Raw genomic sequence first — 18,490 nt, 5'->3', positions numbered from 1 at the left:
TTCCTTTCCCTGCAGATCAAACACCGCTATTCCCCAGGGTCTCACTCTCAGTGGTGTCCTCTTAGTTTCCACAATCCCCCAGAGAATCTTATCGCCACTAACGGTTTCAACCACTGCCTACTGAATAACCACTCACATATCAATTTCTCATGTCCTTCCTTCTCTCTCAATTAATCTGTATTTCCAGCTGTTTACTGACCATCTCCACTTGCATCTCCCAGAGGCACCTTAAAATCCACACCGGACCCATGATCTTCTCTACCAAACCTCCCCCTCCTTACAGTCACGTTCTCAGTGAACAACACACTCGTTCAGTGGGTTCACCTAGCTAGACCTGAGAACCGGACTCTTCTCCCTCTCCAAGCTCCCCATCCAACTCCTATTTTGGCTCCTAAGCATCCAATTTCTCCGTCCCTTAATATTCACGCTTCCTGCTGTGCTTGAGTTCAAGTCTCAACTGGATCACTACAAAACCCGATCATTGTTTTCCTTCTGCCTAACAATATTCATCTCTGAGCTGCTTTCTGCAAGGTGTATGGTTCAGTTCTGCTTTGCTGTAGCCACAGAAGCTGCAGACTGCCTTAGGTCCCCGGAGCATTTGAGTCAGAAGGCTAGGCGGACGTGCCTTAACCCAGCCCAAGGACTGTCAGTAATTGTAGTCTCGATGTTCCATTCCTGCTTCCAGGCTGGTGTGGGGGCCCTGCTCTGAGTCTTGTCCCAAATGGTCAGGTTAAGTGAGTGAATGTCAACTGATGACAGCAGAGAGTCAGACTGCAGGACCCTGAGCTACAGCGTCTGCTTCTGGTCCTGGGGATCGAGTATAAAACGTCGGGCTGCCTGTAGTATGAGGCACAGCATGTGATGGGGCTAGAGAAGGGTTCTGGGTGTCTAGAAAGAGGAGAGCAGATGGTCCATTGAGAAGCCTGGGATTCGACCAAGCGTCAGTGAAAGGTGTGAGCAGCACAGCCAAGGCCTGGAGGGCAGGAGGCCAGGGCTCCAGTTCTCACCAAGTCACTTAACCCTCTGGGCTTCTGTTTCCCTCCTTCACAAAGAGAGGTGTGGCAAAACAAGACTACATCCTGGCCTAGACTCCCCATCCTTAAATGGCTCTGGGTCCTTCTTCCACCAGAAGTGGAATGTAGGGGCCAGAGGAGAAACGTAGGACCATACATCTATTTCATCATTTATATGTGTAAGCTGTGAAATAGAAGCCACACTCCATTTGCAATGCAACCATATATTTCATTCATATGGTATAATGCTCTCTAATAGAAATATAATAACACAAGCCACGTACGTAATTTAAAATTTTCTAATAGTCATATTAAAAAACTGAAAAGCAGGTAAAATTAATTTTAATATATTTTATTTAGCCTAATATTAAAAATATTATCATTTCAACATGTAATCAATATATAAAAGTTATCAATGAGATAGTTTACATTAGACAGTTTCTAGGTCTTCAAAATGCAGCATGTATTTACGTTTACAGCACATCTCAAATCAGGCCAGCCACATTTCAAATGCTCAGGTCACATGCAGCAAGTTGCTATGTGTTGGACAGCTCAGCCCTAGACCAACCAGCTGACAGCAGCCCGTGCCGGGCATGCGAGGCCATCTTAGATCACCCAGCCCCATTTGGGCCACCAGGTGACCACAGCCACAGGAGTGACTCCAGGCATGACCCCCAGAATGTCCCAGCCAAGCCCAGCTTCAATTGTGACCCATGGACTCTGAATAAACAGTGCGGCTGTTGCTTTAAGCCCCTAAGTTTTGGGGAGGCTTCCTGCATAGCTCTAGATACAGCAGCTCACAGCTTCAGACTTTACTAAACAGCTGAGACGCTTTTTTAAGATACTTCCTTAAGTGTCCAAGGAAGGCGGGTGCTCAGTACTCAAGAGGGTGAAGAACTTAGCAAAAGCACTACAAACGTGTAGGCAGTGTCAGAGAAGTCACTTTTGTTCAACATGTTTCAATTTTACCAGCCCTGAGCCACCTCTTCTGTTTATATATTGCTTACTATGGGCTCATTTATTTCCTCAAATAAAAAAATGGTCTCACATGCCCACACCCATCCAAGGGACATCGTGGTGCTCAGCTTAGCAGAGGAGCCCACAGAACCTTCTCCCCTGGGCTGGGTGAGGTGCAGGGCTCCACAGAGGCCAGGACGGGAGGAGACAATGGTTTCCTTCTGCACTGGCTTATTCTGAGCAGAGGTCTGGCCATAGCAGACTAAGTAGCAGCTGTTGTTTACCTGGTGTCTTTCTTCTTTGTCTCCATCTCCCGTAGGAAAACCAATAATGCTTCCTGGCACCGCCCCTTGCAGCCCCACTCTGTGCCCCACACTGTTGTCCTTATCGAAAGAAAACTATCTTGCCTCCTGTCCAGCGTGGTGTGCAGGTGTGAGATCAGGTGTCTCTCAGCCGCGTCTGTCCCCAGGGCCCTCGGCCTTGTCTTCCAGCCCAGACACCGCTAGTCTGACCCACTCTGCGAGCCTACACCCTCCACATGGGCACCACCCCACAGTGCCTGGACTTACGCCTACTTCCTCCACCTCTTGCTTCCAGCTTGGGGCTCCCCACTGACAACGGGGATGAGACAAGCAGGATTCCTCAGGGAGTGCAAGCCGTGTGACCCAGAAATGGAGGGGACCAGGCCTTTGACCAGTGGGAGAGGGGTAGCCCCTCCTCTCCTGATTGACTGTTCTGAGGAGCGGTCATTTTCTACAGTCCCGAAAGACTGAGCCATTGGTTGGCTTGACACCTAGTGATGGCCAGATCAATAACGTACGCTCACACTGGCTACCCCTCCTCCCTGCGTCTCTCCCTTTTCCCCTCACTCCAGTTCTCTGCCACTGCGCTCCCTAACAAAGTTGAGGCACGCAAGCCTTGCCTTAGGCGCTGTGCTCTCGGGACTCCAGGCTAAGACCCAAGTAATCTAGGATCCGGTGATGGGGCAGATCTTTACATTCTACCCTCAAACATGACTTCAGGCACCTTACGTCTAGCTGCTTCAACTTGAGACCCAAATTTCTTTGGCTCTCAGTTGAGGGAATACCTTCTTTGCCCATCCACAATGCTTGCCCAAGAAGGCCCGGCCTGTGGCTGGGGCACCAGACCACTGGGCAAGCACCAGCAGATGTCCGCACTGTCACTCCCTCTATCACCCCCTAGGAAAAGGGCTCGCCTTCCAAAGACACAGGCACCGTTTTTCTCAAGTACCTTTACTTAGGACGCTTAAAATGCGTCAGTTCTCCTTGTGTCCTGATGTTTATTTCTTCGTGCCTAGTTTCGGAGCAAGAGTTTCAGTGACACATGCTCACCTTATTGAGTATATAAGGATGGCTGGTGGCCCTGAGGCCTGCCCTAACTGCTGCCTAGATGTTCCTGTGGGGCAGTCTGGTTCCTCAGGCATCCGAGAGGCTTGTCCAGCACACACCAGCTCTCACACAGCTCCAGTCCCCGCGCCACTCCCAGCACAAGGACCCAAATGCTCAGCAAACACAACCTGGAGGAATGATGGAGGAAGGGAGGGATGTCGCCAAGGAGGCATGTCACGGCCTCATCTCAGGGGATTTAACACCCTGAATCTCTTCCTGCTGGTCTAGCGCCTGGCAAGTAAGCCATCTGGCTGTGGGTTCTGCCTCATCTTAAGCAGATGTATGAGGGCAGCTCTCAGAGACTAGGGAGGCCCACAGAGACCTTGCTGGTCTCATTTGATGACTTTAACAGCCTTGAGGAAATAAACATCCTCTCATTTTTACACAAGAGCAGCAGGAAAGGGTAGTCAGCTGCAGGAGGGGAACGGTCCTTCAAGCAGCATCCTGACGCAGAGATAAGGCAGATCTGGTTATAATCAGCAGCAAGTGTTGATGTTAATGGATTCCACAAATCTGTACTCTGAACACCGATGACAGCTCCCAGCAGCCGGGCCAATGGCACCAATTACCACCCAGGACATTGGCCTTCCCTGGTTGTTGCTGGGATCTGGGAACTCTTGGAAGCCTCCATTCTAACCCGAGGAAAGGAAACAAGGAGACGTACCCCTGGCGGGGCTATCTGGACCACCTCCTTCCAGAAAACGGCCTGGAGGAGGAGAAACACAAAGTCCCCGGATCTGACGGACGAGACATTTCCCACGTGGACGAGACGTGTGGGTAGAAGTGAACCACAAAACTCTACCCAGAAAGGCAGTACCATCTGCTGAGAAAAAATCAATGAAAAATGCGATTCTGAGCCAACAGAGACTCTCTGGATTAACTGCCACATCTGCTTCACTTTTCTCCTCTGTTAACCCGGATAATGGAGCACTAGAACCAGACCAAAAGAGTTATTTCTCACGGCATCAATAACGGGCATCTTGCTGCTTAAAAAAAATTTTTTTAAGTAACCCAGCCACTCAAGTAACTGACGTGGAAAGGTGGAAAGGTGACGCGGACACGCGCCTATTAGGAGTTCTACACCTGGCTGCTATTGGCTTAACTTCACTGATAACAGATTTTGCAAATCAAACCAGGAAGAGAATGCTTATAGTCTTAATTTTTTTTAACTTAAAAATGTAATAATTTTGGTTTCGAAGTTTCCCAATACCCTCTCAAGGAAGCGGAAGAGACCGTGCGTTTGCAGACTTGGGTGTGCTGAACTAGGAGGTGCGAGGCCAGAGTCTGCTCTTTCTTCTCCTGCAGCCCCCAGCGTGCTGCTGATTCTGGGAGTCACTGCTCTGGATCTTTCCAGAGGAGGGTGGATCCCAAGGAAGACACACGCTCCAACCCTCACTCTGGTAACCCATTCGGAAGCAGAAGGCACCAGCTTCACAATGCCCCCTCTAATTCCAGGCCAGCACAAGATTCCTGGAGGTGGAACAGCCCCAAAGACTGTCGGGTGGTGGCGAAAACTGATCCAAGTAGTTGGCTGTTTCTTGCAAAATTCCCAGCCCTAAAACCCTCTCTGAGAGCATTCTAGCACGACTGTCATGGTCAGTCATTAATTCTGTAAGTATTTCTTAATCTCTGCTACCTGTGAGGTCTTCCCGGCACACTCCTCCCCAGATTATAATCATATTCCACCTGGAGAATCTAAGGTGCCGGGTAATGGGCTTGGACCCACTGGTTCCAGACTTCACTCTGGAATGCGGTGGGGAGTTCTGGAGCTGGCGAGATTTGGTGGACAAAGATACAAACAGATAAATGCCCAAAGACAAAGAGGGAAACAAATATGAATGGAGACCGGTGAGAGTGAAGTCAGAGCAGAGCCAAGGAGTGGAAGAGAGAAAACCCAGGAGACCGTGCGCAGCCTCCGGCAGTAAACTGTGAATAACGGGGTCACTTTATCCCAAGGCCTCGGGGCAGCGATTCACCTCCAACATCAGCACCAGATGGTTAATAGCCAGGGACTGTTCGGGCTGTTTACCCACTAATTTGTTAACAGAAGATCCATATTTCTAGCCTCAAGCTCCCAGAATCAAAACCAAACCATGTTCCTCAAAAAAATTAAACAGAGAATGGCCACATGATCCAGCAGTACCACTTCTGGGTATATGCCAAAAGAATTGACAGCAGGGACTCAAACAGGTATCTGCACACCCATGTTCACAGCAGCACTATCCACAACAGCCAAAAGGTGGAAACAACCCAAGCGTCCATCAACAAATGAATAGATAAACGGAATGTGCTCTCTCCAAACAACGGAATAGCATTCAGCTTTAAAATGGAAGGAAATTCTGACACGACACAACACGGATGAACCTTGAAGACATTATGTAAGTGAAATAAGCCAGTCGTAAAAGGGCAAACGGTACGATTCCACTTATATGAGGTGCCTAGAGCAGTGAAATGCAGAGACAGAAAGTGGACAGGGTGACCAGGGGCTGGGGGGGGGGGCGTTGCGGAGTCAGTGTTTAGTGGGGACACAGCGTCCGCTGGGGAGGATGAAAAGTTCTGGAAATGGATGGTGGGGATGGCTGCACAACAGTGTGAATGTGCCTAATGCCGCTGAACTGTACACTTAAAAATGGTTAAAATGGTGAATTTTATGTTGTGTATATTTTATCCCAATTAAAAAAGGCAAATCAAACACAAGTTATTCCTGCGGTGAAATAAAAATCAGGGACACAGTTGTATTAAAGAGGTTAAAAGGCCAGCTTTTTTTAAATCAAGAAGGTCCGACAAAATCTTAAAAACCCACAGTCGTGTTAAGTAGTCTCTAGCCAAGAAATAATAATTTTAGAAGCACTAGACTGGGCGTGTTGAACGCCTGGGTCCCTATTCCAGCTTTGCCACTAATCTAGTTTACAACACTTGGCAAGGGAGGCACCGCTCCCTGTGCCTCGGTTTACCGATATGTACAATAAAGGGGTTGGATTAGATAACCAAAGCCCCTTTTGGTTAGGCCAGGAGCTCTCAAAATATGGTCCCCAAGCAGCGGCATCACCTGGAAGTATATTAAAAATGCAAATCATCGAGCTCCAACCACACTCACTGAGTCAGAAACAGTGCGTGACCCAGCCATCTGCATTTGAACAAGCTGAGGCAGGTTTGAGAACCACTGAGATAGGACATTTAATGTTTTTATGACTGATAATGACCTGGGTGAGACACATTTTTAAGAAAATAAAAAGCACAAACATCCAAACACATAAAACAAATGCATTAGGAAATGAATAAGGAACGAAGAGGACAATCACTTTTTAAAAACATGAGGTGTAAACATAAAGTAGCAAATTCATTTTTTAAAAACCAGAATTAATCATCCAAATGAGTGCTGCCTTAAAATGATAAGAGCTTACCACCTGTGTCTAAGACGCAGGTCTTGCTCAAAACATTCTCAACACTTTATTTGGAACGGAACTCTGAGTCAGTTTAGAAGCCAAAGAAAATCAGCTTCATTTGTTTGGAGCTAAAAGCATCTTCATTCAGCTTGACCATATACTACTTGTCCTGTTAGGCTGCTTCCAGAAATCAAATTCCCTCTGAAAGGAAGAAGACTGCCCATCGCTGAGGGTACTGAAAGATGTGCCAGAGGCTCACAGGAGATTCCGAAGCAGAGCTCAGACGTGCTTTGGATAATGACAGAATTATATGTTTGACATCCCGGAGCACCCATGTGGAAGGGGCGGCTCGCTCAGGCCTGAGAGCAGGGGAGGGCAGGAGACCATCCGTCAGAACTCACCCTTCCAAGGGGTACAGCTGTCACGGCCACTCCACAGGTGAGGCAACGAAGGCCGGAGGGTGACAAATTTGTCTAAAGCTACGGAATTGACAGGTGAAACCAGAATGAGCTTTCCTAAGGACTCCTGAGCAGGCTCACTGCCTTCGAGGCTGCGAGTGGACAAGAATGGAAGGCCCAGCCCACCAGGCTATGATGTCAGATCAGAAGAGGAGGTTCCAGCCCAGCTGCTTTCTTCATCAAACAAAAGACTCTTTCGAATTAAGTGAACATTTTGGCACCAGCCCTGGTCGATGCTTTCTCCTTCAGCAGGTTGAAAAATATTTCTAGCATCCCACAGAGTCCAGTGAGAGCAAAGAGGGTGGAAGATTCTTTCTCCATCTAGCCACGCAGACCTTCCGGTCTTTGGGAAGGAGGCGCCCAGCGGACTGTGCCCCTGGGAGGGCAAAGGCGAGGGTGACGATGGCGGGTTCTATTCCCCGGCCCACCGGCCGCTCAGAACTCCTGCCTGGCCCTGAGTCATTCTAAAGCGCTCTCTTTGGGGAGAGGGCTGGGGGAGACACTAAAAGTCGAATATTATTTGGAATATATATCAAGCTTTTTCCTAATCCCACCTGCAACTCCTCAAAAGGCCTCTGAAGCCACCTTCTCCCCTTTGCGGTGCCCTCCCCGCCCCCTCATAGTCCAGGTCGCCCCAGTTTAGTGACGCGTGCGTTTGCACCGTCCGCTCTCTTACGTGCAGAGACTCTCCAGTCAGACTACGTGTCCAGTGGCTGGTGTGTGAAAATCTCTTTATTCTCCGTGACACCCAGCATGGTGATGGGCACAGTGAAGACACTCACCATGGCGGTGACGATGATGCTAAGTTACATTACCAGGGGCACCTACTGGGTGCTGGGTGCTTGTCCTCCGCTGATGCGTGTTATCTCAGTGAATCCTCTTCACAGCACTGTGTGCCAGGTGCTCCTACCTCCACTTTTCAGAGAAGGAAACTAAGGCTCAAAAAAGGTAAGTCGCTTCTTCGGGGTCTCGGGGAGGAACCCGGGGGCAAATCTAGGGCTCCTGGATTCCAAAACCAGAGCTCTTAACACCAAGACATGGCTCCCTCTCAAGCTCCCAAATTAAGGCATTAGAACACCCCTCACCTCACCTTCTGCTTCAGGCGCTCTCCCTGGGCCCCGTTCTGCTTGCTTCCTTCCTGACCTCCACACTCGCCCGCCCTCCAGGCTGGGGGACGGCAGGAGGAAGGGACCTCAAAACCCAGGAAGCACCACCAAAGATGAGTGACGCCGGCAGAGGCAGGGGAGGTAGACAAGGAGGCGGGCAGGACGGAGGGCAGAGGCTCGCCAGCACAGACTTTCTCTTCCTCAGGCCTAGCAGCCTTTCTATTTTGGGGCCACTCTACACACAGACATTACCCCAGGGCTGAAAGTCCCCCAAACACAGACCAGCCTGAAGCCCAGTCCTTCCACCACCCCCGACAGGGTGAGGAAGCCACATCCACAGCCACGTGTCCCAGGAGACCAAGTGTCACTCCAGCAGAGAGCAGATACTTTACGTTAACCTCCCAAGGTCGACTTTCATACTTGTGAGTGAGACGCTGCGGCAGAAACCGAGGCGCTGAGGGATGGCCGCCCCCTCTCACGGCCCACCTGGGTTCCAGTCCCAAACAGCAGGTGGCAGAAAGAGCACTGAGCTGGGTGTCGGGAGGCCCAAGTTCCGGCAGCAGCTCTTCAGTGGCTCTCTGGGCCTCAGGCACCTCCGCCCTATGACAAGGGGCCACTGTGTGCTGGTCAAGGGCCTCCCAGCTGCTCTCAGGTCCACAGCTCTGTGACCAGGCTGTGGAAGCCGCCTCGCCAGGCCCATGCCGCCGGCACCAGCCAGGCTGCAGACAGCGGAGAGCTGATGCGGGAGACGGGCCTCATCCCGGCCTGCTCCCCGGGAATTTGACCCTCTTCCCCGACAACCGCAGGCAAGCTCTGACGGTCTTCCAAGGACAATGCTGACCTCTGGCCTGGCTGATTCCCAGTAAAACAAAGGACTGCAAGCTGGTGAGCTGGGGACTGCCCTCCTGAGGGATGGGTCGTCTTCCACCTGCTGGCTGACTCCGCACTCACTCCGCGCCCCAGCTGCACAGGCCACAGGAAGGGGCCAGAGCTCCCTGGAGGGGCCATTAGGCCAACACGACTTCAGTGCGACATGAGTGACGGAGAAGGGGCCAAAAAGCAGCGTTTATGGGTCACTGCTCCAGCGCACAGCTGTCACTCGAATCCAGGCTTTCAGGGCATGCAGCGCCTCCACGTCACTGCTTCCCCTTGTTCTGCCCAGGTTCCGACTCCACCAAGGCCGAGCACACCGGCCCCCCGGGGCCTATGAGGCTCGCCCAGAGGACCGCCAGCATACGCAGCGGCCCTCAGAGCGGGGCACTCAGCGCTCTTCCATCCTGTGGTAAGACCTGCCCCTTTCTTCCAGCTCAAGACCCGCTTTCCAGAAGGTCCTCCCGAGTCCGCTTCCAACGCACCCTGCCTCGCGAGCCTGCATCCACAGGATTCCCAACAGCCACCGTGGGCTTCCCAAGCTTGACTAAATACAGACTTCTTCCAAAGGAAAAGTATCCCCAGGCTCTCGGGAGCATCCTAGGAATCCCCTGGGTCTGTACACCCCTGTGAGGGATACTGTCTCAAGGAACCAAAATCAAATTTTAAGAAAAATGTGTTTAACTTGCAAATTAGAATCACAACTGAGAAGTTTTATTTTTGCAACTGGTAGAATAATCTGAAAGCGTATTGTAAACATGTTCACAGAATTCAGTGAGAACCACGAGCTACACAGCTGTCGCTCATCATTCATCCGACAGTGACTGAGACTCTCCCAGTGGCCAGCGACGCCCCAGCAGCGGGACTCGGTGGGGAAGAAGACCCTGTCCCAGCCCTGGAGGGGCTGCCCTTCCAGAGGGGGAGGCAGGCAGGCAAACAGCCACCTAGCAAGTGCCGTAAGTGCTGGGCAGAGGAGCACAGCGGGGACAGAGGCTGAGAGACGCCGCGGGGAGAAAGGAAGGGCTGGTTTGACAGCGTGGGCAGGGGTGACAGCAAAGCAGAGGCCTAAGAAATGAGGTGAAGGAGCGAGGGAGCCGGCGGGGATGCGGGAAACAGCTCCGGGCCCAGGGAATAGCAGGAGGCACCAGGGTAGGAGCCAGGACGTGCTGAGGACGAGGCCAGGCCACGGGGCAGAAGCAGGGCACAGGGGAGCGTCAGCAGGGGGAGGCTGGAGGACGGGCTGCACGGCCAACACGGCACCGTCTGTACCACGGAGGTGAGGCTGACTTTACGGGAAGTGTGAAGAGACGCCACTGCAGGGTTTGAAGGAAGGAAGCGACTGGTTTTTCTGTCTCCGTCTTTGTCCCCTTCCCAGTGTCCATGATGTACATCTGGTTGTCCCAGTTGGACTGGGAGCCCACTGTGGGCAGGGGCTGTCTACCCTCTCACACCGGGGGCTCTATGATGGCACGAACCATGTCCCCCCCACCTTCTGATCCTTTGCCTTCACCTGCAGGACAGGCCCACCCACAGTGAAGCTTTGCTGGGGAGGGTCTTCAATCCAGAAATGCACTCCCAGGCTGGGGATCGACGGCATCAGCTCTGGCAGGCTCCGAAGTGAGAAGAAAAGAGGAGAGAACTGTGCCCCGCTCACCAATGGGCAGGCCTCCTACCCAGAAGTGCCACCTAAAGGGCAGCAGCTCCACGCAGACGTGGCCTCCGTCAGGTGCTCATGCCCCCAGGTTTGGGCCACAGAGGCACCGGCTGGTCCACCTGGGGTCCTCCCGGCCCAGGCAGCAGCTCAGGCAAGGCCGGTCCCGGCCTCCTCTGCAGAGGCACCAGGGTGGGGAACCCCGGACACCAGGCCCACATCACTGCAACAAATAGCCTCCTGCCTCCACGCAGCCGCTGCCCCAGGGGAGCCTCAGCTGCCCGTATCCATAGCAACCAGCGTTTGTGAGCTGCAATCCCAGGAGGGCGGGCAGACAGCGCACTGTGCTGCTGGTGCTGAGAGGAGAGGTGCTTTCTCTGGCCAGTTTGGGAAGCCGTCAGTTCCTGGAAGCGTGTTCATCCCCTCTCGTCCGATTCCCTTCCCCGTCAGCAAGGCGCAAATGGGGACGATGCATCCACCTGAAGGTGGCACTTTCTCTTGGGTTCTATTTGAAGCTGACCCTGCCCCAAATCTTGCTTTTAAATTACCTGAGTGCGGACAAGGAGAAAAAAGCCAAAATCACACATCTGGAAGGAACTTGGAACGTTCCACCCTCCTGCATCCGAGCCAGATGGCACCTCGCCCCACCTCACAGGAAAAACCCAAGTCTTCGTTTTAAAAAAGGAATTAAAAATTACAATAAAAAATCAAAATGCTAGTAACACTTTGCTTTTCTCTCAGTTTCTTAAAGGAGGTCTCAGCCTGGGGCTCTCATTTCATTGTTTCACATCTCTTTCTGGTCGGGCAGGCAGAACCTCTTGTCTACCCTAATTCTACAGGTTATGGCTTAGACGTGGGCAGGGATGAGGGGCTGCCTGGGGCGAGGGGAAAAGAGGTTCATTCGTTTTCTTTTAAAATAAGTCATTTACTGCCGCCTGCTACTGAGATACTCGCTGCGTCTATTTTCCGACCCCAGAAAAGATGTTCAAATGCACGAAGCAGGGCTCTGTGCAGAAACCGGGCCTACCAGGCCGGCCTCACACCAGAAAGAGAGGCTGCTCCTGCGACTGGGGCCCACCCCACATGAGAACCCAAACTGTGTGACCACTGGACAGCCACACCTGTAGCTGCCCCTGACATAGGAAGGGTTAATAATCACTGGAAAAAGCTTGCCAACAAACTGTGACCCAGAGGTGAGAAGGCCGGTTAGCCAATGACGGGTAAGACCCCCTGGGGGGGCAACCTAAGCCAGGCGGCGGCCGCCCGGGGGCACAGATGGAGAAACGATATCGATATCGGGCGCAAGAGGGACCGTTGCCTAAGAGACTTTGCCTGCTCTGAGATAAAAATATAGGAGCACAGCAACAACATGATAATATCAAAACAGAGGCCAAGGGAGGGCTCCTTGAGAAATCACTAAGAATTCTTGGCATTCGCTAATTACTTCATGCAGAACACCTGTGTATGTTTAACAGATGTAAGCTATGTATATATTGAAACACTGGTTATAATAAACTCAGAGTGGCCATCAGCCCTCTCCGCATCTATCCTGATGTGTACATTGGATTGCGACACCGACAACACCAGATCAGAAACTGCCCCTTCCTTATATTTAAAACTGCCTCTTTCATTCCCACAATTCCTCTCCCTTGAGAGATACCACATCTTCTTTTAAATAAAAACGGAACGAAGCAACCCAAATTCTCTTCTCTCCATCCCTTTCTGCAGCCTCAAGAAAGAACTCTCTCAAATTCCAATCTTTACTCTTCTCCTGCCAAAGAACGTCCCTGTCTTCAAAATAAAAATAAATCCCATGGTCCTCTATGAAGTTGAGAGGAAGAATGTACCTTTTGGCTGCCCCCAATCCTATGAGAAAGCACATCTGGTGGGATTCGAAATAAGCACATTCCTGCAATCTAAGAGAGGGTCCTCTGTCCCCTGCCTTCTCCCTCCCTCGCCCTCCGCCCCAACACTCCTCATCCCCCACGGGCAGGGCAGCAGGAAGCCATCGGCCCCCTGCTATCTGTGTGGGGTGCAGTGATCACCACATGAGCCCCAGGTTCCTGTCTGCAAAATGCAGTAACTGCACCCATCTTGCAGCTGAGACAGTGCACACGAGCACGTCGGCAGTGTCCGGCACACACAAGTGTTAGTTGGGATTAGCTATTATTTTTGTGGACTACAAACTCTGAGAGCATCAGTGTGTCACATAGTTGGATTCCCAGCATTTAGCTCAGTGCCAGCCACGCTGTCAATATTTTAAAAAACAAAAGTGAAAATGTTGGTTAAATCTTGTTGAAGAGGCCATAGGCTTGTGTCCCACTGGTCCCTGCTCCACCCCAAGACAGCCTTGGCATGGTCCCCTAAGGGGATGGTTATCCTCCCATGACCTCTCTCTTCCCACTCAGAATTCCAATAAAATCAGACAGCAGGAGGAACACGCTCTGAGAGGGAAGCCTCTTTGCGTACCGCCCGCCAGGCCTTTCACAGGGTTTGCCCCTCCCCCTGCTCCCGGATGGTGTTCAGTAACCAGCCCAATAATGAGCCATCAGAGAGGATTCCAGTCGGTGGCAGTTACCACACTTCCAGCTGGGAGGAGGCCCAGCCCCCCCATCGTTCCTTCTGCCAGAGAACCCACTGCTGCCACACCACCTGGGAGGACCCCACGGACCACAAAGAGAACCTGACGGAGGAAACAAGACTGGCCGTGTCCATAATTGCTGAAGCTGGGTGATGGTGACATGGGGATTCAGGAAACTATCCCCTATACTTTTATATATTTCGAAAAACAAAATAAAACCTTAATTAATTAATGATTCCATATTTTACCAGAATTTAGAGCAAGGAAGCCCAAATGATGACTCCAGGCCAGGATTTCCATTGTAAAAGAAAAAGACCAGGAAATTTCTCCGGCTAATTCATCTAAGGACCAGGGAGGTATTCAGACAGTGTACAGAGAGTAACTGAACCTCTCTGAGCCTCTCCTCAGCTTCCTTGCCCTTCAAACACAGGTTTGTCCCTTCCTCGCAAGGCTGTCCTATAAAAGGAGGGGAAGTTTGCAGTGCTGTGACAGCCCCTTGAATGGCAGCTAGCACACAGTAGGTGCTTGATAACATTTAAGCTCTTTTCTTTCCGTTATGAAACAAAGATGCTTTGTTGTATTCTTGTATTAAGAAGCTTAATGGAATCAAATTCCAGAAGTCAGCTGGTGGCCAAGGGTAACTAAGACACACTGAAAAGAAAGCTTCCAGAGAAAGGAACTCAAGACTTCATTGTCCGGGAAACCTGAGTACCCAACACCCATCAAAGACTGAAGGATTGAAGCGCACCATTCGCCACGGCACTAAGTCAGAGGAGTCAGGAGGCAGGCTGAGAAACACACGCCACTCCGGGCAGCAGCAGGAGCACACGAGACGTGTTGCTAGGAGGGGCTGCAGAGCATTTAAGTGTCATAATGACTCGAACAGACATTTGCACACGACGTTCATAACAGCAGCAGCATCCACAATCGCCAAAAGGTAAAAACAACCCACATGTCCACTGACAGATGAACGGATCAACAAAACGTGGTATATCCACAAGATGAAATACTATTCAGCTTTAAAAGGGACGGAATTCTGATTCACGCTACACATGGATGAAACTGGAGGACATTATGCTAAGCGAAATAAGCCAGACACAGAGGGCAAATACGGCATGAGTCCACTGATATGTGGGACCTAGAGAGGTGAAATCCAGAGACAGAAAGTAGAGCGGTGGGTGCCGGGCCTGGGGGCGCGGGGAATGGAGAATTGTTTAATGGGGACAGTTTCAGTTGGGGAAGATAAAAAGTTCTGGAAATGGATGCTGGTGAGGGTTGCACAACAATGTGAATGCACTTAACACACTGATCTGTACACTTAAAAATGGTTAAGATGGTAAATTTTATGTTGTGTATATTTTACCAGAATGAAATAACAACAATAATGATAAAAGAAAAACAATACCATACTGACAACACCTCAGCTTTAGTTTGTATCCCTTTTCCTGAGAGCCGAAGGCACCTTTAAAACACGCCCGCTCGCAGACACGGGTCAGCGGGACCCCAGAGAAGTTGGGCTACTGTGGCAGACCCTCAGCACTGCGCCCCGCCTCACTGGGCTGCCCCCAGGACCACGGCCGCGTCTGCTGCCCTTCCCGCCTGCCCACGGGGAGCAGGAGCTGCAGACCTGAGCGCAGCAGAGGGTGTGGGGTTGGTGGCCCAGTCAGCGGCACAGCCAGCGAGCCAAGACCCTTGTCACCTGTGCTCCAACCCCTCCTTGCCCAGCAGGCCACACAGCTCCCTGCCAGACCCCACAGCGGGACTGACCACGTGTGAGGAGCCGGCCTGTCCATCCAGCACCCCACCCCGGGGGCTGCCCTCTGAGGTCGGCTTCGTCTGCCTCCCTGCCCCTCGACTCACTCACGAGGCCCCCAGACTCCAGGGAAATGATCCCTAGGAGAGCAGCTTCACACCCACCTGCAAAGACACAGCAGCAAAGCCTGCAGCAGGAGGAGCACCCGCGCCCAGTCTCCCTCCCAGAACCTGCAGCCCCTGCAGCAGGAGGAGCACCCGCGCCCAGTCTCCCTCCCAGAACCCGCAGCCCCTGCATGGCCGCCAGAGTACCTCAGCCACAGGCCCAGACTCCCTCCCATCCCCTCTCTCTGCCGTTTCCCTGGACTCGCTGCTGAAGCAGGGGGTGTGGGGGGAGGCTCTCTCCTGCGCAGCCCCAAGGCACCCCACATCCACCACCAGAGCGAGAGCGGCTGCAGGCTTAGGGCAGAGGTGCGGGCGAGGCCTGAGCTGCGACCCCCCAGGCCTGGTCTCCCTGGGGCTCACTAGACCCCGAAGTGACACAAAGACACCACACTGCATGCAGACAGACATCCAGAGCAGGCAAGCCGGGCTATGAGGACAGAAGCTGCTCCGTGGCTGCCTGGGGCTCAGGGGAGACCGGCTGCAAACAAGAGGTGGGGCTTTTTAACGATGAAACAGCCTGTATGTGGATTAGAGCGGTGGTTACATGGGGGTACACATCTGTGAAAGCTCAGCTGACTAGACCCTTACAATGAGTACATATTACTGAATATAAATTACACCCCAAAACAGTTGATTTTAAAAGTTAAAAAAAAAAAACAAAACCCTACGAGCCCAGTAGGAGCATCACATGCTTTAGTGGTCATTTAGGAGGCAGATCTTACAGGCTCAGGAAGGAAGACGACACATCCCGACAGCTGTGTGTATTACAGGCGGCTCTACGCTGAGTCTAGCGGCCTGCAGACGCGTCCCTCCACCCCCAGAGCTTCAGAGGCTGGCAAACAAAGACCCATCTGACCTCTCCCAGAGCTGACGGAAGTTAGAGGTCCAAATGCTCCATCAGAGCTCGGCAATAACATGCCGTCTAGGCTGGAATGTGCAGAGGGGAGGTGGCGGCTGGTACCCCCACTGGCCCCGGGTGTGCGCTCAGGCCCGTCGCCTCGTCACTCACGTCTTCCCTACAAAGAGCCCACAGAGAGCTGGGGCCGTGGGGGCGGGAGCTGTGAGCAGAGCCCGGAGCATGGAGACACTTATTCCTGTGGGCTGTACCACTTTCCAGCACTCAGGCCTCCCGGACAGTCCGCCACAGTCCTGCCGGGTGTCCCCCGACAGCCTGTTCTCAGGGAGGAGCAGCACGGTAGCTTTCTAACACTGTGCTATGCAGGCACTCCCAGTTCCCTTCTTCTGTTGTTCTCTCCCCTTCTTCCAGCAGAATAGTCTATTCTCAGGCACGTGTGACTTCTGGGAAGCTGATGGCTGCAGCAGTGTCGCCACACTCCTGGTGCACCCTGGAGGCGGACGGAGAGCATTGGAAGGCAGGGTCTCCCCTCTTCCCTTCAGAGAGGTCCACAGCCAAGGGTTGTAGAGGCAGGAGGAAGGGACATGAACAGGACGCTTGGATTTGCTCAGAGTCAGAAACCCAGCTCCAGGGTGATAAACATTCAGGTGTGCCTCCTACCTTACCATCCCTTATTCAATCCACCTTCTTCTAGAGGCTGCATGACTCTAGGTGAAACAAACAGACTCATGCGCAAATCCTGACTTGCAACTGAATCACTGTGCGACCTTGGGCAAGTCACTTAACCTCTCTGTTTCCCCATCTATAAAATGGGGATTAAGGTATCTGCCTCATCGGGTTATCGAAGGGACTGAATGAGGATACATATCAAAAGCACAGGGCAGTGAGTGGGGCAGCCAGAAAGCATTATGCCACCCGCCTCCACCCAGCCCCCTCACTCTGACCCTGCTCAGGCTAGGGCAAAGTGGAAAGTTATCCGTCCTTTTCAAAAGCGATTACAAATGTGGGCTGACTCCATCACGGGCTCTCCTTCAAGCTTCCTATACCAGAAGGAAAGATGTTGTATTCACAGGGAAATGAAAATGTAGGCTTCCAAGTCTTTCTAAATGTCAACAGATGTTTGCTTGAGGCACGCAAAGGGTACTTGAGTTCCCAAGGAGCGTCAGCTGGATGGTGTTCAGAGGGGAGACAAGGCAGAGGTCGGGGGAGGGTGCTGGCAGAGAAGGGGAGGGTCTGGGGCAGATACAAACAGGACAGGAACCAAAAAGGTGGGGAGACGGAGATGGACACAGGATGGCAGGTTGGACATGAGGGAACCGAGGCAGGGCCCGGGGGAGCCTGTCGCAGGGCAGGGAGGGGTACAATAAAGCTATGATTCCAGTCCAAACATCTGGATCCCGGCTGAGCTGTGAGGAGGACCCGCGAAGTAGAACGTGGCATAAACGGAAAGGGCTGTCACCTCCAGAAACTCAAAATAAATGGGCCGCAGGCAGCCTAGGCCCCCAACGTCCTGGACCGTGAGCATCGCTTGCACCGGCTCCTGCAGCCACCAGGGCTGAGCAGGAAGCAGCCAGGAGACTGCTGGGCTGTGCAGCCTGAGCCACGGTGAGGAGCAGGAGACAGAGCTGCCGGCCCCATGTAGGCCTGGGCTCCGGCCGAAGACAGCCTGGATCTGGGCAGGACAGAGAGACTGAAGGGCCAAACGGCCCTGGACAAAGGGGCCTTCCTCCTCCTTCCTGCTGTGTAAATGACTTCGTGGATCAGTTCATTTATCTTCACAAAGTCCAAGAGGCAGGTGCAGTTAACATCACTCTTGACAGATGAGGAGGCCAGGAGGTCACCAGCTGGGGCAGAAGTGAGCCCAGAACCCAGGCAGCTGCCTGTCTGTCTGACCACTCTACCACACTACCTCTGCAGGGCTGGCCACACCCCTCCTCACTGCAGCAGATGGAGTGGGGAGAGCCTGCCGCCTGTCGCCTCCCACAGCACATTCTTCTCTGAGGCCAAGGACTTCTTTCTGGGGAAACAGGGCACACCCGACTGGAAGGGGAAATGAAAAACCCGCTAGCCACAGCTGCTCCAGAGCCCCAGGGGTGGTCTCCCTCTCTCAGCTTCCTCGCCAGGGCTGGGGAGTTCTTCAGCCTCCTGGCCTCTCCCCAGACTGCAAATCCCAGTTGGGTGCTTGGTGTGCCCAGAAGCCACTGGTGGAGACAGCCTGTGTTTCAGACGCATGGCCCAGCATCTTTCATGGGCAGGGTGCTAAGGAAAATCCCTCGAGTGGTCACC

The 18,490-nt window shown here is 52.5% G+C and overlaps 1 protein-coding gene across 48 annotated transcripts in view; it reads right to left on the bottom strand.

Moving 5' to 3' along the window:
• The window catches only part of NFASC (neurofascin), a 175,400-nt gene that overhangs the window by 117,324 nt on the left and 39,586 nt on the right, over positions 1-18,490 (bottom strand). For 2 of the 48 annotated variants that reach the window (XM_070266513.1, XM_070266511.1), the window contains exon 1: positions 7,167-7,306. The exons of the other annotated variants lie outside the window; for them this stretch is intronic. The gene's annotated coding sequence lies outside the window, so the exon portion shown is untranslated. Of the gene's footprint in view, positions 1-7,166; positions 7,307-18,490 lie in introns of those variants that run through there. 48 annotated transcript variants of the gene reach the window in all.

Source organism: Equus caballus, chromosome 5 (genome assembly GCF_041296265.1).
Source record: "Equus caballus isolate H_3958 breed thoroughbred chromosome 5, TB-T2T, whole genome shotgun sequence".
Lineage (NCBI taxonomy): Eukaryota > Metazoa > Chordata > Mammalia > Perissodactyla > Equidae > Equus > Equus caballus.
Note: the sequence above shows the minus strand (reverse complement) of the source record. Positions and strands in the feature narration are given on the sequence as shown.